This window comes from Lissotriton vulgaris, chromosome 4_1 (genome assembly GCF_964263255.1).
Source record: "Lissotriton vulgaris chromosome 4_1, aLisVul1.2, whole genome shotgun sequence".
NCBI classification, from domain to species: Eukaryota; Metazoa; Chordata; class Amphibia; order Caudata; family Salamandridae; genus Lissotriton; species Lissotriton vulgaris.
The window spans coordinates 897,941,007-897,958,049 of record NC_141691.1 but is presented as its reverse complement, the minus strand read 5'-3'; the positions used below and the strand labels follow the sequence as shown (position 1 = coordinate 897,958,049).

General features: G+C 48.3%; 1 protein-coding gene across 3 annotated transcripts in view; it reads right to left on the bottom strand.

Annotated features, from left to right (window-relative positions):
- Positions 1–17,043, bottom strand: part of ZNF236 (zinc finger protein 236) — a 1,135,475-nt gene that overhangs the window by 147,201 nt on the left and 971,231 nt on the right. The gene's annotated exons all lie outside the window — the stretch shown is intronic.

Here is a 17,043-nt window from a genome sequence, read left to right as displayed (position 1 = left end):
CCCGCAGAGGGTGATAATAGAGTTAGTAAGAGTAGTAAAAGGCGATGTCCATGAATTCAAGTATCACAGTAAGATGTTACTGCTTCAGGTATAGGAACCCGGGGAGGCGGGTGGGCGCATATGACTCTACAGCTCTATATGCCAAGAACAGATGCATACTGGGTAAGTAGCATTTTCCGTTCGAGGCATATGAGCTGTAGATCATATGCTGTGCATAGACTATATAGCAGTTATCTCCCAAAGCGGTGGCTAACCTGTATCTGTTGCAGTGTTCTAAAATAGTGTATGGAAAACTGCCTGGCCCACTCTAGCCTGTTGTCTTGCTCGCACATTTACACAATAGTGTTTTGTGAATGTGTGAGGTGTGCAGACCATGTTGCAGCTTTGTATATGTCATCTATGGATATATTTCCTAAGAATGCCATAGAGGCCCCCAGTTTGCGTGTCGAGTGTGCGCTAGGGGGAACTGTTAACATTTGTTTTGCTTTTGCATAGCATATTTGAATGCACTTGACTATCCACATTGCAATACCTGATTTCGATATGGGATTGCCTTTGTGTGGAGGAGCAAAAGCAACAAATAGTTGATTTGTGTTATGGAAAGGTTTTGTCCATTCTATGTAATAAAGCAATGCTCTCTTCACATCGTATGTGTGTAGGGCACGTTCTGCCACTGAATCTGGTTGAGGGAAGAACACAGGTAACTCAACAGATTGATTGATATGAAAAGCAGAAATTACTTTATTAAGGAATTTAGGTTTAGTCCGAAGAACCACTTTATTTTGGTGCATTTGTAAAGAGGGTTCTTCTATAGTTAATGCCTGAAGCTCACCAACTCTTCTGAGTGATGTGATCGCAACGAGGAAAGTAGTTTTCCATATGAGAAAGTGCAGTTCACATTTGTGCAATGGCTCAAAGGATGAACTCATTAATCTGGTGAGAACAATGTTGAGGTTCCACACTGGATCAGGTGGACGTCTCAAGGGAATGACCCTTTTGAGTCCCTCCATAAAGGCTTTAATAACAGGCACTTTAAAAAGAGCTAGATGTTGTCTATTCTGGAGGTATGCAGCTATTGCAGCCAGATTTAAGCGTATGGAAGTGTACGCTAAATTGGAACGTTGTAGATGTAACAAATAACATACAATGTTTTGTACAGAAGCATCAAGCGGGTTGAGTGGTTGTTATTACAGTATGTAACAAACCGCTTCCACTTTGCTGCATAAAAGGCTCTTGTGGTAGGACGTCTAGTGTCTTTGATAACACTCATGCAGTCTGGCCATAGGTTAAGGTAGCCAAACTCCAAGACTTCAGGAGCCAGATCGCCAGATTGAGTTGACTGGGGTCTAGATGTCTTATGTCTCCATGGCTCTGTGTGAGGGGACTGGGTGTAAGACATAGTTTTTGGTGAGGGACTATTGAGAGTTCCAATAGAGTTGTGAACCAAGGTTGAAGTGCCCATGTGGGAGCAACTAGGATTAGTGTCAGGGACGCTTGTTTGAGTTTCTGAACCACTAATGGAATGAGTGGGAGAGGCAGAAAAGCATAAGCAAATATCCCTGACCAATTCATCCATAGTGCATTGCCTTTGGACAATGGGTGTGGATACCTGGACGCGAAGTATGGGCATATTGCGTTTAGACATGTGGCGAACCAGTCTATGTGTGGGAATCCCCACATTTGGAAGAATGGGAGGAGAACTTAGGGGTTTATATCCCATTCGTGGATTTGCCGTGTCTGACGCCTGAGCAAATCTGCCATCTAATGGTCTACTCTTGAAAGGTGTTCTGCTAGGAGATGTATTTTGTGATGTATGGCCCATTTCCAGATGGTCTGTGCTAGCTGTGACAGCTGGAGAGAGTGTGTCCCTGCCTGTTTTTGTATGTAGTACATGGCTGTCATGTTGTCTGTATGAATTAGGACAGTCTTGCGTACTAGCTGAACTTTCAGCGCCAGAAAAAACGCTAGCAGCTCTAGATGATTTATATGAAGCTGTTTGTTTCCAAATGCCCTGAATTGTGTGGGTTTGGAGATGCACTCCCCAACCTGTCAGAGATGCGTCTGCTATCAGCACTATCTGTGGAACCGGTTCCATGAAGTGCCGCACTTTTAAAAGATTTTGTGTATTCCACCACTGCTGAGAGCGATGGGTGCAGCCATCTACCAACACAAGGTCTGATAACTGACCCTGAGATTGGTTCCACGGACATGCTAAGAATTCTTGTAGGGGGTGCATTTGAAGTCTTGCGTAAGGGACTATAAAAATGCAAGACGCCATAATTCCCAGTAACTGCATGAAAACTCAAGCTGGTAAGGAGTGTTGAGGTTGAAACTGAGACATCAGGGTTTTTATATTCCAGACTCTGGCTGGAGTTGGGCATGCTAGAGCTGTTTGTATGTCTATAGTAGCTCCTAGATATGCTTGAGACGTGGATGGTTGGATATGGGATTTGGACAGATTTGTTGTGAATCCTAGCTTGTGGAGCAATTGCACAGTTTTTTGTGTGTGGCGTAGACAGCTGCTGTGCGAGCTGGCCTTTACAAGTCAGTCGTCTAGGTAAGAGAAGACATGAATATGTTGCCTTCTTAGATGGCTACTACTGTTGACAAGCATTTTGGGAAATCCCTGGGTGCAGTTGTTACCCTGAATGGGAGGACTTTGAATTGATAGTGCTGACCTGCTACCACAAACCTGAGGTATTTGTGGTGTGCAGGATGTATTGGAATATGAAAGTAAACATCCTTTAAATCCAGAGTGAAGAGAAAGTCGCCTTGCTGAAGAAGAGAAAGCACTTGCTGGAGTGTTACCATATGAAAATGATCCGACTAAATGTATAGATTTTGTTCTCCGAGGTCTAATAGAGGCCTGAGAGAGCCATCCTTTTTGGAAATTAGAAAGTAGAGGGAGTACACCCCTGTTCCCTGGTATGGTAAAGGGACTGGTTCTATTGCACCTTTCCTCAACAAAGAAAAAACCTCTTTCTTTAGAAGGGGGAGATGTGACATGAGGTGTGATCTTGGAGGAATGTTCGGTCGAGTGCTTGTAAGCTCCAGGCTATAACCAGATTGGATAAATTGTAGAACCCATTTTTCTGATGTAATCGTATTCCAAATGGGTAGAAATTGGGAAAGGTGTCCCCCGATAGGTGTGTAATGGTCAAGGGGTATGGAAAGGAAGTCACTGTTTGGTGTTTGCAGGGGAAGAGCGTGTTGCATTACCTCTGCCTATTCCCTTGACGTTGTTCCCTCTCTATCCACCTTTAAAATAACCTCTTGAAGAGGGCGACTGATTGTTGCCCTTGTAAGAGGAGGAGGGATTGTCTGTAGACACACTTTTGGAGCTGCCCCTGTAAAATGAGCGACGAAAGGATCCTCTGTTGGAAGGTGATTGTAAAACTCCCATATTTTTTAGTGATTTATCTACAGCTACACCAAAGAGGAGCTTTTTTTGTCAAAGGGTTGATTAAGAATAGAGGCTTGAATCCTGAAATTCTTATGGCACAAGTTACTTACCTTCGGTATCGATATATCTGTAAGAAACAGTAGTTAGTATTCAATTCCTTACCTTAGAATATCCCCAGGCGTCAGTCTGGATCCGGAAATGTTTGCGTAGCAGTACCCCTGCGTGACGGTAGGTGTCGTCTGCGGCTCCGCGTCCGTCGTCGGCGCAGGGTTGTTATCGCTGGAGTACTTAGACGCCGCTCTCGCGCACTGACGTCAGTTCTTATACACAGCTTTTCCGCGCCAGAAAAGCAGAGCCATGATAAAAAACAACACTGGTGCCATGAAACTAGGGCCCTGAAAGGGGATGACCTTAACCCTAGATATCGATTCGCAGAACAGGGAGGATGGGTGGGGCGGTAAGAAATCTAATACTAACTACTGTTTCTTACAGATATATCGTTACCGAAGGTAAGTAACTTGTGCATCTGAAAGAAACAGGTTAGTATTAGATTCCTTACCTTAGAATAGATACCCCAGCAATACCAACCCCGGTGGTGGGTCTGCGAACTAAGATCACACCAAAAAGTCCTGGAGAATGGAACAGCTGAAAAAGCAGTCTTTCCGGACTTGGCTGTCCAAGCAGTAATGCCTAGCAAACGGTTGCAGCGAGTCCCAAGTAGATGCCTGTCCGATGTCCTGCAAGGGGACTCCCCGACCCAGGGCAGTAGTAGCCGCCGTGGCCCGAGTGGAATGGGCACGTAGCCCCACAGGAGGCTCCTTTTTAGCCAGTGAATAACAAGCTTTGATGTACAAGACAACCCATCGGGAAATGGTCCGTTTGTGCACCGCCCGTCCCTTCTTAGCGCCCACGTAACCCAACAAAGAGTTGGTCATCCACCTGGAACTGGCGTTTGCGATCCAGATAGTATGAGAGCGCACGTTTTGGGTCCAGACGGTGAGCCTCTCTTCCTCTTTCGAGGGAGGCGGAAAGAAGGTGGGCAAGATGATGGACTGCCCAATATGAAAGGCTGTGACCACCTTGGGCAGGAAAGAGGGTCGCGTCCGCAACACAACTTTGTCTGGATGGACAGAAAGGAAAAGAGGTTTAGAAGATAGAGCCTGGAGCTCACTCACCCTCCTGGCAGAGGTGATGGCAACCAGGAATGCAGTCTTAATAGTCAGAAGACGAAGAGGACAGTTATGAAGTGGCTCAAAGGGAGCGCACATCAGATACGTTAGTACAAGATTCAAGTCCCACTGAGGAATCACGAAGGGAACAGGAGGAAACATGTGTGTGATGCCCTTCAAGAACCTATTTACAAATGGGGACTACAACAAAGAGGGCTGATCAGGGAGCCTTAAGAAGGTGGAAATGGCAGAGAGGTAGCCCTTGATAGTGCCCAGAGCAGAGCCCTGCTGGGCAAGAGAAAGAAGAAAGAGGAGAACTTCTGAAAGAGGGGCAGAAAGGGGATCTACAGCCCTTGCTGTGCACCATGCCACAAATTTGTTCCACCAGCAGGCGTATACCGATTTTTTGGAGCGACGCCTGGCTGCCAGAATCACATCACAGACTTCAGGAGGCAAGTCAAATGGCCTCAACTGTCGCCGCTCAATCTCCACGCAAGCAGGTGGAGGCTGGACAGGTTTGGGTGGAGGACCGTCCCCTGCTGCTGCGACAGAAGGTCCTCCTGAAGAGGCAGAGGAATCGGGGGATCGACTGACATGCTGAGTAGCTCGAGATACCAGTATCTTCGTACCCGGTCCGGAGCCACAAGGATGACTTGGGCCCGGTCTCGCTTGATCTTCTTCAGCACTCTGGGCAGAAGTGGTATAGGCGGAAAGGCGTACAACAGACCGCAGCTCCACTCGCGACGAAAAGCGTTGCCGAGCGAGCGCCGCCTTGGAAATTCCAACGTGCAGAACTCATGACATTGTGCATTCTCTTCGTTGGCGAATAGATCTAACCAAGGCTCTCCCCACTGCTGAAAGAGACCTTGCGCCACGTCTGAGTTCAGATGCCTTTCGAGATCCATCATGCACCGGCGGCTGAGTTTCTCAGCCCTGGCGTTTAGGGAACCTGTCAGGTGTTGAACCACCAGGGTGATGCCCTGGTGTTCCAGCCACTGCCAGAGGCACAGAGCCTCCCGACAAAGGGTCCACGCCCTGTTTGTTGCAGTACCACATGGCAGTGGTGTTGCCCGTGAACACCTGTACTACACTTCCCCGGACAGAGTGAAGGAATGCCTTCAGTGCAAGTCGGACCGCCCGCAGCTCCAGAAGGTTGATATGGAGCCGGGAATCCACTGGAGACCAGAGGCCTCTGCTCTCCGCCTCTCCCATGTGGCCCCCATCCCAGGAGGGACGCATCTGTCACTACTACGCGCTAAGGTTGGGGTAGGGAGAGGGATCTGCCTCTGACCCAATTGCGGTCCGTGCGCCACCACTGCAACTGACTCGTAGTGCCCTCCGAGATCAGGACGTGGTCGGACAGGCTGCCCTGATGCCGTGCCCACTGAAAACTTCAGGATCTCACTGCAGAGCCCGCATCCGCCATCTGGCGTGATGCACCAGAAGGATGCAGGAGGCCATGAGCCCCAGGAGCCCCAGCGTCAATTTGACCGAAACTCGGGATAAAGGCCGAAAGATCGCAATCAGAGCCTGAATATCCCGAACTGGCTGTTCGGGGGGATAAACCCAAAACTGGGCAGAGTCTAGAACCGCTCCGATGAAAATGATGCTACTGAGAGGGGCACAGGTGTGACTTCAGCACGTTGATGGAGAACCCCAGTGAGTGCATGAGGTCGGCTGTAGTCTGTAGGTGGGAAATGACTGTCTGGGGCGAGTCCGCCTTCAACAACCAATCGTCGAGATAGGGGAAGACTGAGACCCCTGATCTACGCAGTTGAGCTGCGACCACCACCATCACTTTTGTGAACACCCGTGGGGCGCTGGTAAGGCCGAAGGCGGAGCACTGTAAACTGAAAGTGCTTGTGGCCTACCGTGAACCGCAGGTAGCGCCGGTGGGCCGGCTGGACGGGGATGTGGAAATACGTGTCCTGCAAGTCCAATGCTACCATCCAGTCTCCAGGGTCCAGGGCAGCTAGGACCTGAGCTAAAGTCAGCATCAAGGTCAGGTCCAAGATAGGGCGTAGGCCACCTTTGCCCTTCTTGGGTACCAGAAAGTAGTGAGAATAGCAACCAAGTCCTACTTCTGGCCCAGGAACGTGCTTAATGGCCCCCTTGGCCAAAAGGGCCATAACTTCCTCCTGCAGAAGTTGCAAGTGATCCCCTGACATGCGGTGGCACTGTGGTGGCATGGCTGGAGGGGTCGCCTCGAAGGGGAGAGAATAGCTCCTTCGGACGATTTGCAGCACCCACCTGTCCGATGTGATGGAGCGCCAGTGCAGGAGGTGATGGCGAACCATGCCCCTCACTGGCGTCGAATGGGCCTGAAAGCTCGGACTAGGAAGGCTTTGAGGCAGATGCTGCAGGAGCCGATGTGGACTGGGCCCGCCGTTGTCCCCCAACACCACCAAGTCGGTTACCACTTCCGCGGCCGCATTGAGGCTGGTTCGGCAACATGTGGCTTGCAGGACATGAGGGGATGCCCCTTCCTTGGCCACGAAAGGGCCGAAAAGCAGAAGTTTGCTGGCGCTGGCCAGAGAGGCCCAAGGACTTGGCCGTAGCCCTGGAGTCCTTGAAACGTTCAAGCGCACTGTCTGCTTTGTCGCCAAAGAGGCGACGGCCATCAAAGGGCATGTCCATGACCGTGGCCTGGACATCGCCCGAAAAGTTGGCGGACCTCAGCCAGGCGTCGCGGCGAACCGCCACCTTCATGGAATTCGCCCTTCCCAGCGAGTCCATGGTATCCAGTCCACACCTGATAGAATAACGTGCCGCATCCCGCCACTCCGCAAGGGCTTGGGCGAGCCGGGCCCGGGCCTCCTCCGGGCACTGGGGCAGCACGTCTGCATCCGTGTCCCACAGGGAGTGGGTATAACGGTCCAAAAGGCAAGCGGTGTTGATAGACCGCAACCACAAACTTAGTGAGGAGAATAGTTTCTTGCCAAACTGATCAAACCTTTTGGATTCCCGATCCGGGAGAGCAGTCGGGAATGCAATCTGGGACGTAGACGCCTGGATGACCAGGCTCTCGGGGTGGGGTGCATGGGCAGAAAGCTAGGGTGGTCCGGAGCGGGCGGTGGTGTCGGGCCACGTTCCGATCTACAGGGGGCATTGTGGAGGGCTTGGACCAGGTGCCCATAAGAACGCCCGTGAGTGCCACATTGAACGGCAGCAGAGGCTACGAGGAGCTTACTGGCGGCTGAAGCACTTCAGTGAGGAGGTTAGTCCTCACAGCAGCAGCAGGGAGATCAAGAGCCAAGTCCTTGGCCGACCTGCGCAACACCACACCATAGGTAGCACCCTCCTCCGTAGCCACAGAGGGAGGACAGATGAATCCAGTGTCGGGCAAAGTGTCTAAACCAATGGCCTCCCTTAGCTCATCTGCCCAGTCCTGGCTCAACTGGCACTGTGGTGCCAGATGATCCTCAGACCCCTCCCAGTCCTCCCCTTCATCCGTGTCCTGGTATACAGGCAGGAATGATGAAGCCGAGTCGTAGGTGAAGGCCTCACCCATCGATGCCAGAGACGGCGCCGAGTGGCGCTGGTCCGACGCCGGACCCGGACAGGGGCTGAAAGCAGGGTCGACGTTGTTCGAGGATGGAGCAGGAAGCAACAGCAATGGGGTCGGCGTCAGCGGAGGAGTCGTAAGGTCAACTGCCGTCGACCGGGATCCGGGCACGGATACAATGGGGGCCGATGTCGTCGGGGCCGAAGTCACCAACGGCGCCGGGGCCAAAGCACCTGCCAGCGCTGGGGACGTAGCCACCGGCCCCCAGCCCGGGTCTGCGGGGCCTGAACGAGCGCCAGCAGGCCTCAACGGAGGGAAGTGAGTCCTCATGGCAATGAGGAAGTCACGAATCTCCTATGGCGTCGTTCGCAGAACAGTGACTGGAGGGTATGGTCCTGGAGGTGGCGCTTGCGGCTCCGACTGAGCCATGTGGGCGGTGTCGCCCGATCCCTCGGCCGTGTCGCGCGAGCGGAGTCAGACGAGCGAGGACGTCTCTTCGACTTTTTCTTAGAATGCCTCCATTTGCCGGAGGACTTGGAGCCAGACGAGTGATGGCGACGACTGCTCGGAGCAGACTGCCGGAGCTCGAGAAGCTTGCGGGACCGCTCTGGCCTAGCTTTCGACGTCAAGGCCAGGCAGTCGGTGCACGACTTGTCGTCGTGGTCGGCCCCGAGGCATTAGAGAAGTCGACTCGTAAAAGAGATCCAAAATAGATCAAAAAGTTAGTAAAAAAATGACCAAGAGTACTGCTCTTCCCAGATCTGCGCTTGCTGGCGCGGAAAAAAGAAGAACTGACGCCAGCGAACGATGGCGGCGTCTAAGTACTCCCACGACGTCATTGCGGCGATCACGACGATGGACGCGGAGTCGCAGACGACGCCTACCGACGCGCAAGCGTACTGCTGACGAAAACTTTCCAGATCCAGTCTGACGCCTGGGATATTTTAAGGTGAGGAATCTAACACTAACGTGTTTCTTTCAGATAGGAGGAGTCACCTGCCTCGTGACTGGAAAGACTTCTTTGAAGAAAAACACCTGCCTCGTGACTGGAAAGACTTCTTTGAAGAAAAACAAAGTGCAAACATCCGGACCCAACACTAGATGGCGATCTATGCTCAGCATATGATCTACAGCTCATATGCCTCGAACATTTAATTCCAAAAGGATGCTATCATCTCACAAGTCCATGTCAGGTGGGAGGAGTCTGCATGATCTGCCTGACATTTCGGGCAACTATTGGATCCAGGGGGTGGGGGGGGGGGGGGGGGGGGTGGGGGGCGGGGTCACATTTTACAAGGGGTAGTGTAAGCTCTGTGGAGAGATTTATAATGCAATAGCTTATGCCAGTGATAGCCTGAAACAAGTTTGGTTTGCATACAGCAATAATACAAGATCTCTCTGCTCCAGGAGGTTTTACTGTAGAGAAGTATGATTATAGTTTAGAGACCAGGTGACAATTGTCTGGGGAGGCAATCTTTAATGCAAGTGGCGGGAAATCTTTAGGTTCAGTCGGGTAAGCAGGCAGCACAGCTCGCAGTGTGCTGTGCAATAGAGGAAATGTGAGTCTGTGTATAGATGATGATTGTCCTTCCTCGGCCATCGTAGAGCTGGGCTTGAGCACACCATCTTTAAACAGGACGCCTGCAACCCACAAGTCGTCAGCACTGAGAGTGCACTACAGTATCTGATTACAAGTGAGTGAAAGTTAAGGGTTGTTTATAAGTGGGATGTGTGGGGAACAGAGAGCATTTGCATTAAGATAGCGTAAAAGTTTAAACCATGCCCAACTAGTAGTAGCAAGCGTCTGTATTGCATTGGGATTGCAGGGGAGGCCATGGGACAGTATGGTAGCAAGAGGAAGATGATGTAGTTGTGCCCTCTCAGATTTAAGGAATGGCAACCAGGCATCTGGGTGATAACAGTAGGACGTGATGTGCTTGGCTACGTAGAAATAAAGTTGGAGGTCAGGGTCTCCAAATCCACAGTGATCATAGAGGAGTGTCAGGACTTTCCAGCGAATGCGAGGCAGGGAGCTGGCCCATACAAGCCAAATTAGCAACCCTTGTAGAGAGGTGAATAAACTGTTAGTGAGGGCAATGTGAATGTTCCGATTCAGAGAGGAACCAACAATCGGGGGGCCATTTTGTGCAGAGCTATTTTGTTTATAGCACTTAATACCTCATACAGGGTTATATCTGAAAACTCCCAGGCTAAGCTCAGTTGCAAGTAATTGATTAGTTTTACGGAGTTCCCCACTTCCCCAGGTGTAGCATAGAGGGGCCTGGTAATGATCTTTCCAGGTTTCTGCCACATTGATAGACTTAAAAGCCCTTTTTCCTTCTCTACAACCTGAGTTGATTATGTTCCAAAAGGCCTTCAGGTCATTAAAGAGCCCTTCTCAGAGAGTGCCATTTTTCCTGCTCCTAGTTTTTTTTTTTTTGCTAAAGCAATAGCTTCTCTGTATAAGGTCCGCTTAGAATTTATTTCTGACCTATCATTGGATTTGAGGGCTTCTAGCAACGCCAATTCTGTCTCCCAGCACCGGTGATTAAACTAGAGTAGGGGTGCTTCCTTTGGCCTCTGGGATGCCCCTCGGGTAGAATATACCTGCTAGTTTGGTCATCAGTACTTTGTGAATCTCTGCAACCTACTAATGAGGTAATAGTGCCTTCTTCTGTTTTTACCTTATTCACATCCAGTAAAGAGTAACATACAGGCTTGTATAGGGTAGTCATCATACTAGGGGATTGTTGCATTACCAACCAACGTATTCTTCTCCTGTTAGTGGGGAGTATTAATCTATCACCAGGAGGTGTACTTTCTGGGAGCTCCAGCTGGAATAACTGGTAACTCTAGCTCCGGAGTCAGTGCGTAGTGGTCACTGTAATGCCGAGGAAGGACAGCAAAGTCAAAAACCCTGGGCCACATCCTGGTTTCACCAGGATGTAATCTATCAAGGAGGAATGACCCACTCTATTGAAAGTATGCTTCCCCGAGGAGTCCGATTTCGTGCATCCTTTGCTACATGTGGCAAGTGCTCCACAGCGGCTTAATATTATTACTGATACAATCAAATGACAGTTCGGGTAATAAACAAATTGGAAAATGGTCTTAGCAGTAGCTCTCCACTGTCACCAGGTTTTCTACATGACTACATCTGTATTTGCTGCCTAGGGATAGTTGGAGATAATCCACATGTGTTTTCTACGTCCCCATACATCTTCAGGGCATCAGTGAGTGTGAAGCCACACTTTTTCTGGCCAAAGTCCAAAACAGACTCCAAACTGTCCCTTTGGTGTCAGAATCTCTCAACACAGAGATACTCTGAAAGTCTTATTTAACAGACAAAAAGACCCCCAAAAGAGTACCTTTTCTGTCCCAGTAGGTCAAAAGAAACATTCAGGAAGAGGGTCCTCTTAATAAACAAAAGGCAATAATTACAATAGACATTCCACTTCAAAGAAGTGTTCTCTTTATTGGATCACTCAGAAAGACAACAACACGATTCTCCAAAACTGCAGTTTTTCTTACAGCAGATTATGTTTCAGGTACACACTTTTTCGCAGACTAATTTAGACCTTTCCAGGACTACTCCATCTCCTTCTGGGCTTTTCCACCTGCCAAGGATGGTCCAGGACCTGTGGACTTCCACTCGCCTCTGTGACTTTACAGGCCCTGCTTCTGTGGGTCTTCACCTCACAGCAACACCATTTTCAATGTAGTCTGCACTGTCACTTTCAGAGTTGCTTATGGTGCTGCTTCAGAGCCTTGAAAAAAGAAAAGAGATTCTTTAAGAGGCAAGAGCTAGGTTAAAACCTCCCACTATTAAGCCTGAGCCCAGATATTTGCTCAAATGGAAGAGGTTTTTTGGCTCTGAGTCAGCAGTGCTACGCAAGCCTAATTTGGAGTTTCAGTGCATTTAGGAGGAGGATGATGATGATTCGAAGGGGGGCAGCCATTACCCTCCTTGTAATATGAGATCATGAGCTTTATCATCAGTCTTTAAAATGGCAGTGGCCTTGATAGGCCTCAAGCAAGGACATTATCTCTATTCTTCAAGTCCTCCATAGGAGTAAGTTTGCTTCTTCACGAACAAGGTGTATATAGCCGCTGAGAAGCTGTAATTGCTCTTTTCAACTGCTGAGTCCATGTCCAAAACCTTCAGAAATTCTAAGGCTGTCTTCTAGTGCCATTACACCTCACCAGCCATTCAACAAATAAGTCCTTGCTAGCATTACTATTTGCTGTGTGGGAGAAAACTCTTCTTGTTTCAGGCACTCCATAGACTGGCTTCACAGTGTCATAGGACTGCACAGTCTGACCAGAAGTTCTTGTCGGCTCATCCTTCTCTGGTAATCCTAGTGGATTAAGCATTTATGGTGAAACTAAACCCTAATGCCTTGCCTACTGCCCCCGGACTGACAGTTGACAAGCCTTGATTCCATGGGCTGCAGTTTTTACATTGGGTCTTCAGGCCTTTCGCTCTGCCAAGGTTATCTACTTCCTTGAGTACTATGTCCAAACTCAATCAATCAGTATTTGTAGAGCTCTGTACTCTCAGCCCTGGGGGTATCTGGGGTGTGAGGTCTCCGTAAAACAGCCAGATCTTGAGGAGATGGCAGAAAAAGGGAAAAACTAGCAGAAAAGACAAAACAGAGGGCAGATAGACAAGCAGAAAAGGCAAAACAAAGCAGAAGAGGGCAAAAACAGAGGGCAGAAAAAAGAGCAGAAAAGCCAAAAAAGAGTGCAGAAAAACAAACAGAAAAAAGCAAAGCAGAGGACAGAAAAACGAGCAGAAAAATGGCAAAACAGGGAAGAAAAACAAGCAGAAAAAGGCAAAACAGAGGATCAGAAAAACTTTCAAAAAGTGAAAAAAGAGCAAGAAACGAGCAGAGGAGGTACAAACAGGGGGCAGCAGGTAGACAGGCACCAGCAGGAAGAGGACTGCAGGCAAGCTCAACACGAGAACTGTTGCAGGGGGAGCTGGCACAAAGACCTACATGGTAGCTACAATTGATCTTTCAGAAAAAGCGAAGTATGGATTCTCTGAAACGGTCAGAGACAGTCTTGACTTTTCCAAAACAGGCTCCAGTCTGGAATCCTCTGACATTATAGAACATTTACAGGTAACAGCAGGCGTGCTCAACAGAACTTTCCGGAGATTTCCATCCAGTGTTGATGGATATGCGAAATGATGGTGAGAAGCTCTTTTAAAGAGAAAGAGGGTTCCTCCTTGGAGCGATTCTAAAACAGCTGTGCTACAAGAGACTTCTGGAGGCTGGTCTGCCTGGCAGAACAATTTCATCAACAATATGTTACTGTCATGGGAGACCTAATTTGATGACAGATAACTTTAACCAATTCAGACTCTGCAGCAATTATTCTGCTCCTTTGACAGAAGGGGAGAATTAAAAGGGTTGTCCGTATCAACAGCTCCAGTCTTGCTCATCATTCACTGGCTCTGCTGCCTCAACACCACTTGGATTTGACCTCCCTCAACCATTCAACTTCCATTTAGGGGAGGGTAACCCATTTTGCAGCCCAGTGGTAGTCCATCGTCATGACCGTTGGAGATTTGATTGAACTGCAATGGGCAAAACCTCCTTTTAGGCGGCACTCCTTCAGAACAAGCGCTTACCTGTCAGAAGTGATCTCGAGACTAAACCTCAATTTTGGAGGTAGACATCCTGGCCTTGTTGAATAAAGGGGCTATTAAAGTGGAGTGCTTGGAGGCAGGCGGTAAAGTCATTATATTTCCTGGCCCCCAAGAAGGCTCGGGATGCAGACCAATTCTGAAAGGAAAATGCTACTTACCAGTATGCATCTGTTCTTGGCATGTAGAGCTGCAGAGTTGCACACTATGCATAGATGACCACCTAGTGTTGGGCCCGGATGTTTCCAGTTTGTTTTGTTGTAGAAAAATCTTTCCGAGTGACGGGATAGGTGACTCCTCCTTAGGATGATACTGCGCATGGGCATCGGCTCCATCCCCAGATTGTTTTTCGCCATTAGGGAAGTGATGGAGCTGTACAAAAAGTAGTGATGTCCATGTGATTTGTATCGAATTACGATAATACTGGAACAAGGGAGGAGGGTGGGCGTGTGTAACTCTGCAGCTCCACATGCCAAGAACAGATGCATACTGGTAAGTAGCATTTTCTGTTCGAGGCATATGAGCTGCAGATTACACACTATGCATAGAATGTATAGCAGTACCCACACCTAGCGGCGACCATCCGTATCTGTTGCAGTTGTTTGAAACAGTGTTTTTAATACAGCCTGGCCCACAGTGGCTTGTTGTTTAGTTTGCACATCTATACAATAATGCTTTGTGAATGTGTGCGGTGTAAGCCATGTAGCTGCTCTGCATATGTAATCTAAGGGCATATTCCCTAAGAATGCCATTGAAGCCCCTATCTTTCTTGTTGAGTGGGCTTTTGGAGGAATTGTTAACGTGGAGGAATTGTTAACGTGCATTTTGCTTTTTGGTAACAAATTTGGAAGCATTTAACTATCCATCTGGCAATCCCTAATTTTGATATAGGGTTTCCTTTATGTGGCGGCGAAAAAGACACAAAAAGTTGTTTTGTTTTACGAAACAATTGTGTTCTTTTGATATAGTACAGCAGAGCTCTTTTAACGTCTAAGGTGTGTAGAGCACTTTCTGAGACTGTTTGAGGCTGCAAGAAGAATACGGACAGCTCAACGGATTGATTTAGATGGAAAGGTGAAATGACTTTAGGCAGGAATTTTGGATTAGTACGAAGAACCACTTTGTTATGATGCATTTGCAAAAAGGGTTCTTGAATGGTAAATGCAGGTAGTTCACTATCCCTTCTAAGTAATTGCTACCAGGAAAGCTACTTTCCAAGTTAGGAATTGCATTTCACATTTATGTAATGGTTCAAAGGGAGGACCCATTAACCTTGTAAGAACAATGTTCACGTTCCACACTGGTGCTGGTGGTGTTCTGGGAGGAATTATTCTTTTGAGTCCTTCCATGAAAGCTTTAATAGCTGGTACTCTAAAAAGAGACAGATGTTGTCTGTTTTGTAAGTATGCTGCAATGGCAGCAAGTTGCAGCCTGATAGAGGTATAGGCTAAGTTACACTTTTGAAGGTGTAATAGATAGCTTATGATGTGTTGGATAGACACGTCTAAGGGATCTATTTGGTTGTTTTGGCCGTATATGACAAAGCGTTTCCACTTAGCAGCATAACATGCTCTGGTAGTGGGACTTCTAGCTTCTTTGATGATGTTCATGCATTCTGGAGGAAGGTTGAGGTAACCAAACTCTATGACCTCAGGAGCCAGATCGCTAGGTTGAGCTGAGCTGGGTCTATGTGTCTGATCTCTCCATGGTTCTGCTTTAATAGGCGTGGAGATAGATTTAGTTATTAATGTGGCACCACAGACATTTGCAGCAGCGTGGTGTACCACGGTTGTCTGGCCCAAGTTGGAGCGACTAGAAGAGTGTCAGGGAATGTTGTTGTAGTTTGCGCACCACTAACGGAAGTAGTGGGAGAGGAGGAAAGCGTATGCAAATAGTCTTGACCAGTTCATCCATATCGCATTGCCCTTGGACAATGGGTGTGGGTATCTGGCGGCAGAGTTTGGGCATTTTGCGTTTTCGTGGGTGGCAAAGAGGTCTATCTGACGTTGTCCCCACATTTGGAAGAACGATGAAGAACTTGTGGGTGAAGTTCCCACTCGTGGGTGTGCTGCGTTTGTCGACTAAGCAGATCTGCGATAGTGTTTTGTACTCCTGGGACGTGTTGGGCTAAGAGGAAGATTTTTAGCGGTATAGCCCATCTCCATATCTGCTGTGCTAACAGAGAGCTGTAGAGAGTGTGTCCCCCCCTTGTTTGTTAATGTAGTACATAGCTGTCATATTGTCTGTGCGGACTAAGACAGCTTTGCCTGACACTTGAGTTTGAAATGCTTTCAGAGCTAGAAACATGGCTAGAAACTCCAAATGATTGATATGGAGTAACTTTGTTGCGGTGTCCACCTGCCCTGCATGGTGTGATGCAGTAGATGGGCTCCCTAGCCGGAGAGTGATGCGTCCGCTGTCATGACTACTTGGGGAACTGGCTCTAGAAACGGTCGCCCCTTGGAAAGATTTTCGATGTTCCATCATTGCAGAGAACGATGAGTCCGACCGTCTACCCACACCAGGTCTGTTAAGTGACCTTGAGCCCGGTTCCATTGGCGTGCTAGGCACTCTTGAAGTGGACGCATTTGCAATCTTGCGTGAGGTACTACAGATATGCAAGATGCCATCATTCCTATGAGTTGCATGAACACTCGAGCTGGTAGCGAGTGTTGTGGTTTGAATTTTGTTTGGAGAGTTTGTACACTTGTTATCCTGGCTGGAGAGGGATAAGCTAGAGTTAATTGGGTGTTTATTGTAGCGCCGAAATATGGTTGTATGTGCGAGTGGTGCAGGTGCGATTTGACGTGATTTACAGTGAATCCCAAGTTGTGAAACAGTTGAATAGTAGAATGAGTGTTTTTCAATCACTGTCTTTATGAGCTGGCTTTTATGAGCCAGCCGTCCAGATTTGGGAAGACGTGAATGTGCGGTCTTCTTAGGTGTGCTGAGACTACTGCTAGGCATTTGGTAAACACCCTTGGCGCTGTTGTGACTCCGAATGGGAGCACTTTGAACTGGTAGTGTGGTCCGTCTAGCACAAATCTGAGATATTTTCTGTGTGTTGTGTGGATGGGAATACAGAAGTAGGCGTCCTTGAGATCTAGAGTGACAAGGACGTCGTTTAATACCAGTAATGGGAGGACCTGTTGTAGTGTGACCATATGAAAATGATCAGACTGTATGTAAATGTTTAGAGGTCTGACGTCTAGGATAGGTTTAGAGATCTGTCCTTCTTTGGTATTAGGAAATATAGGGAATATACTTCTTTGTTTTTCTGATGCTCTGGAACTATTTCTATTGCATTTTTCTG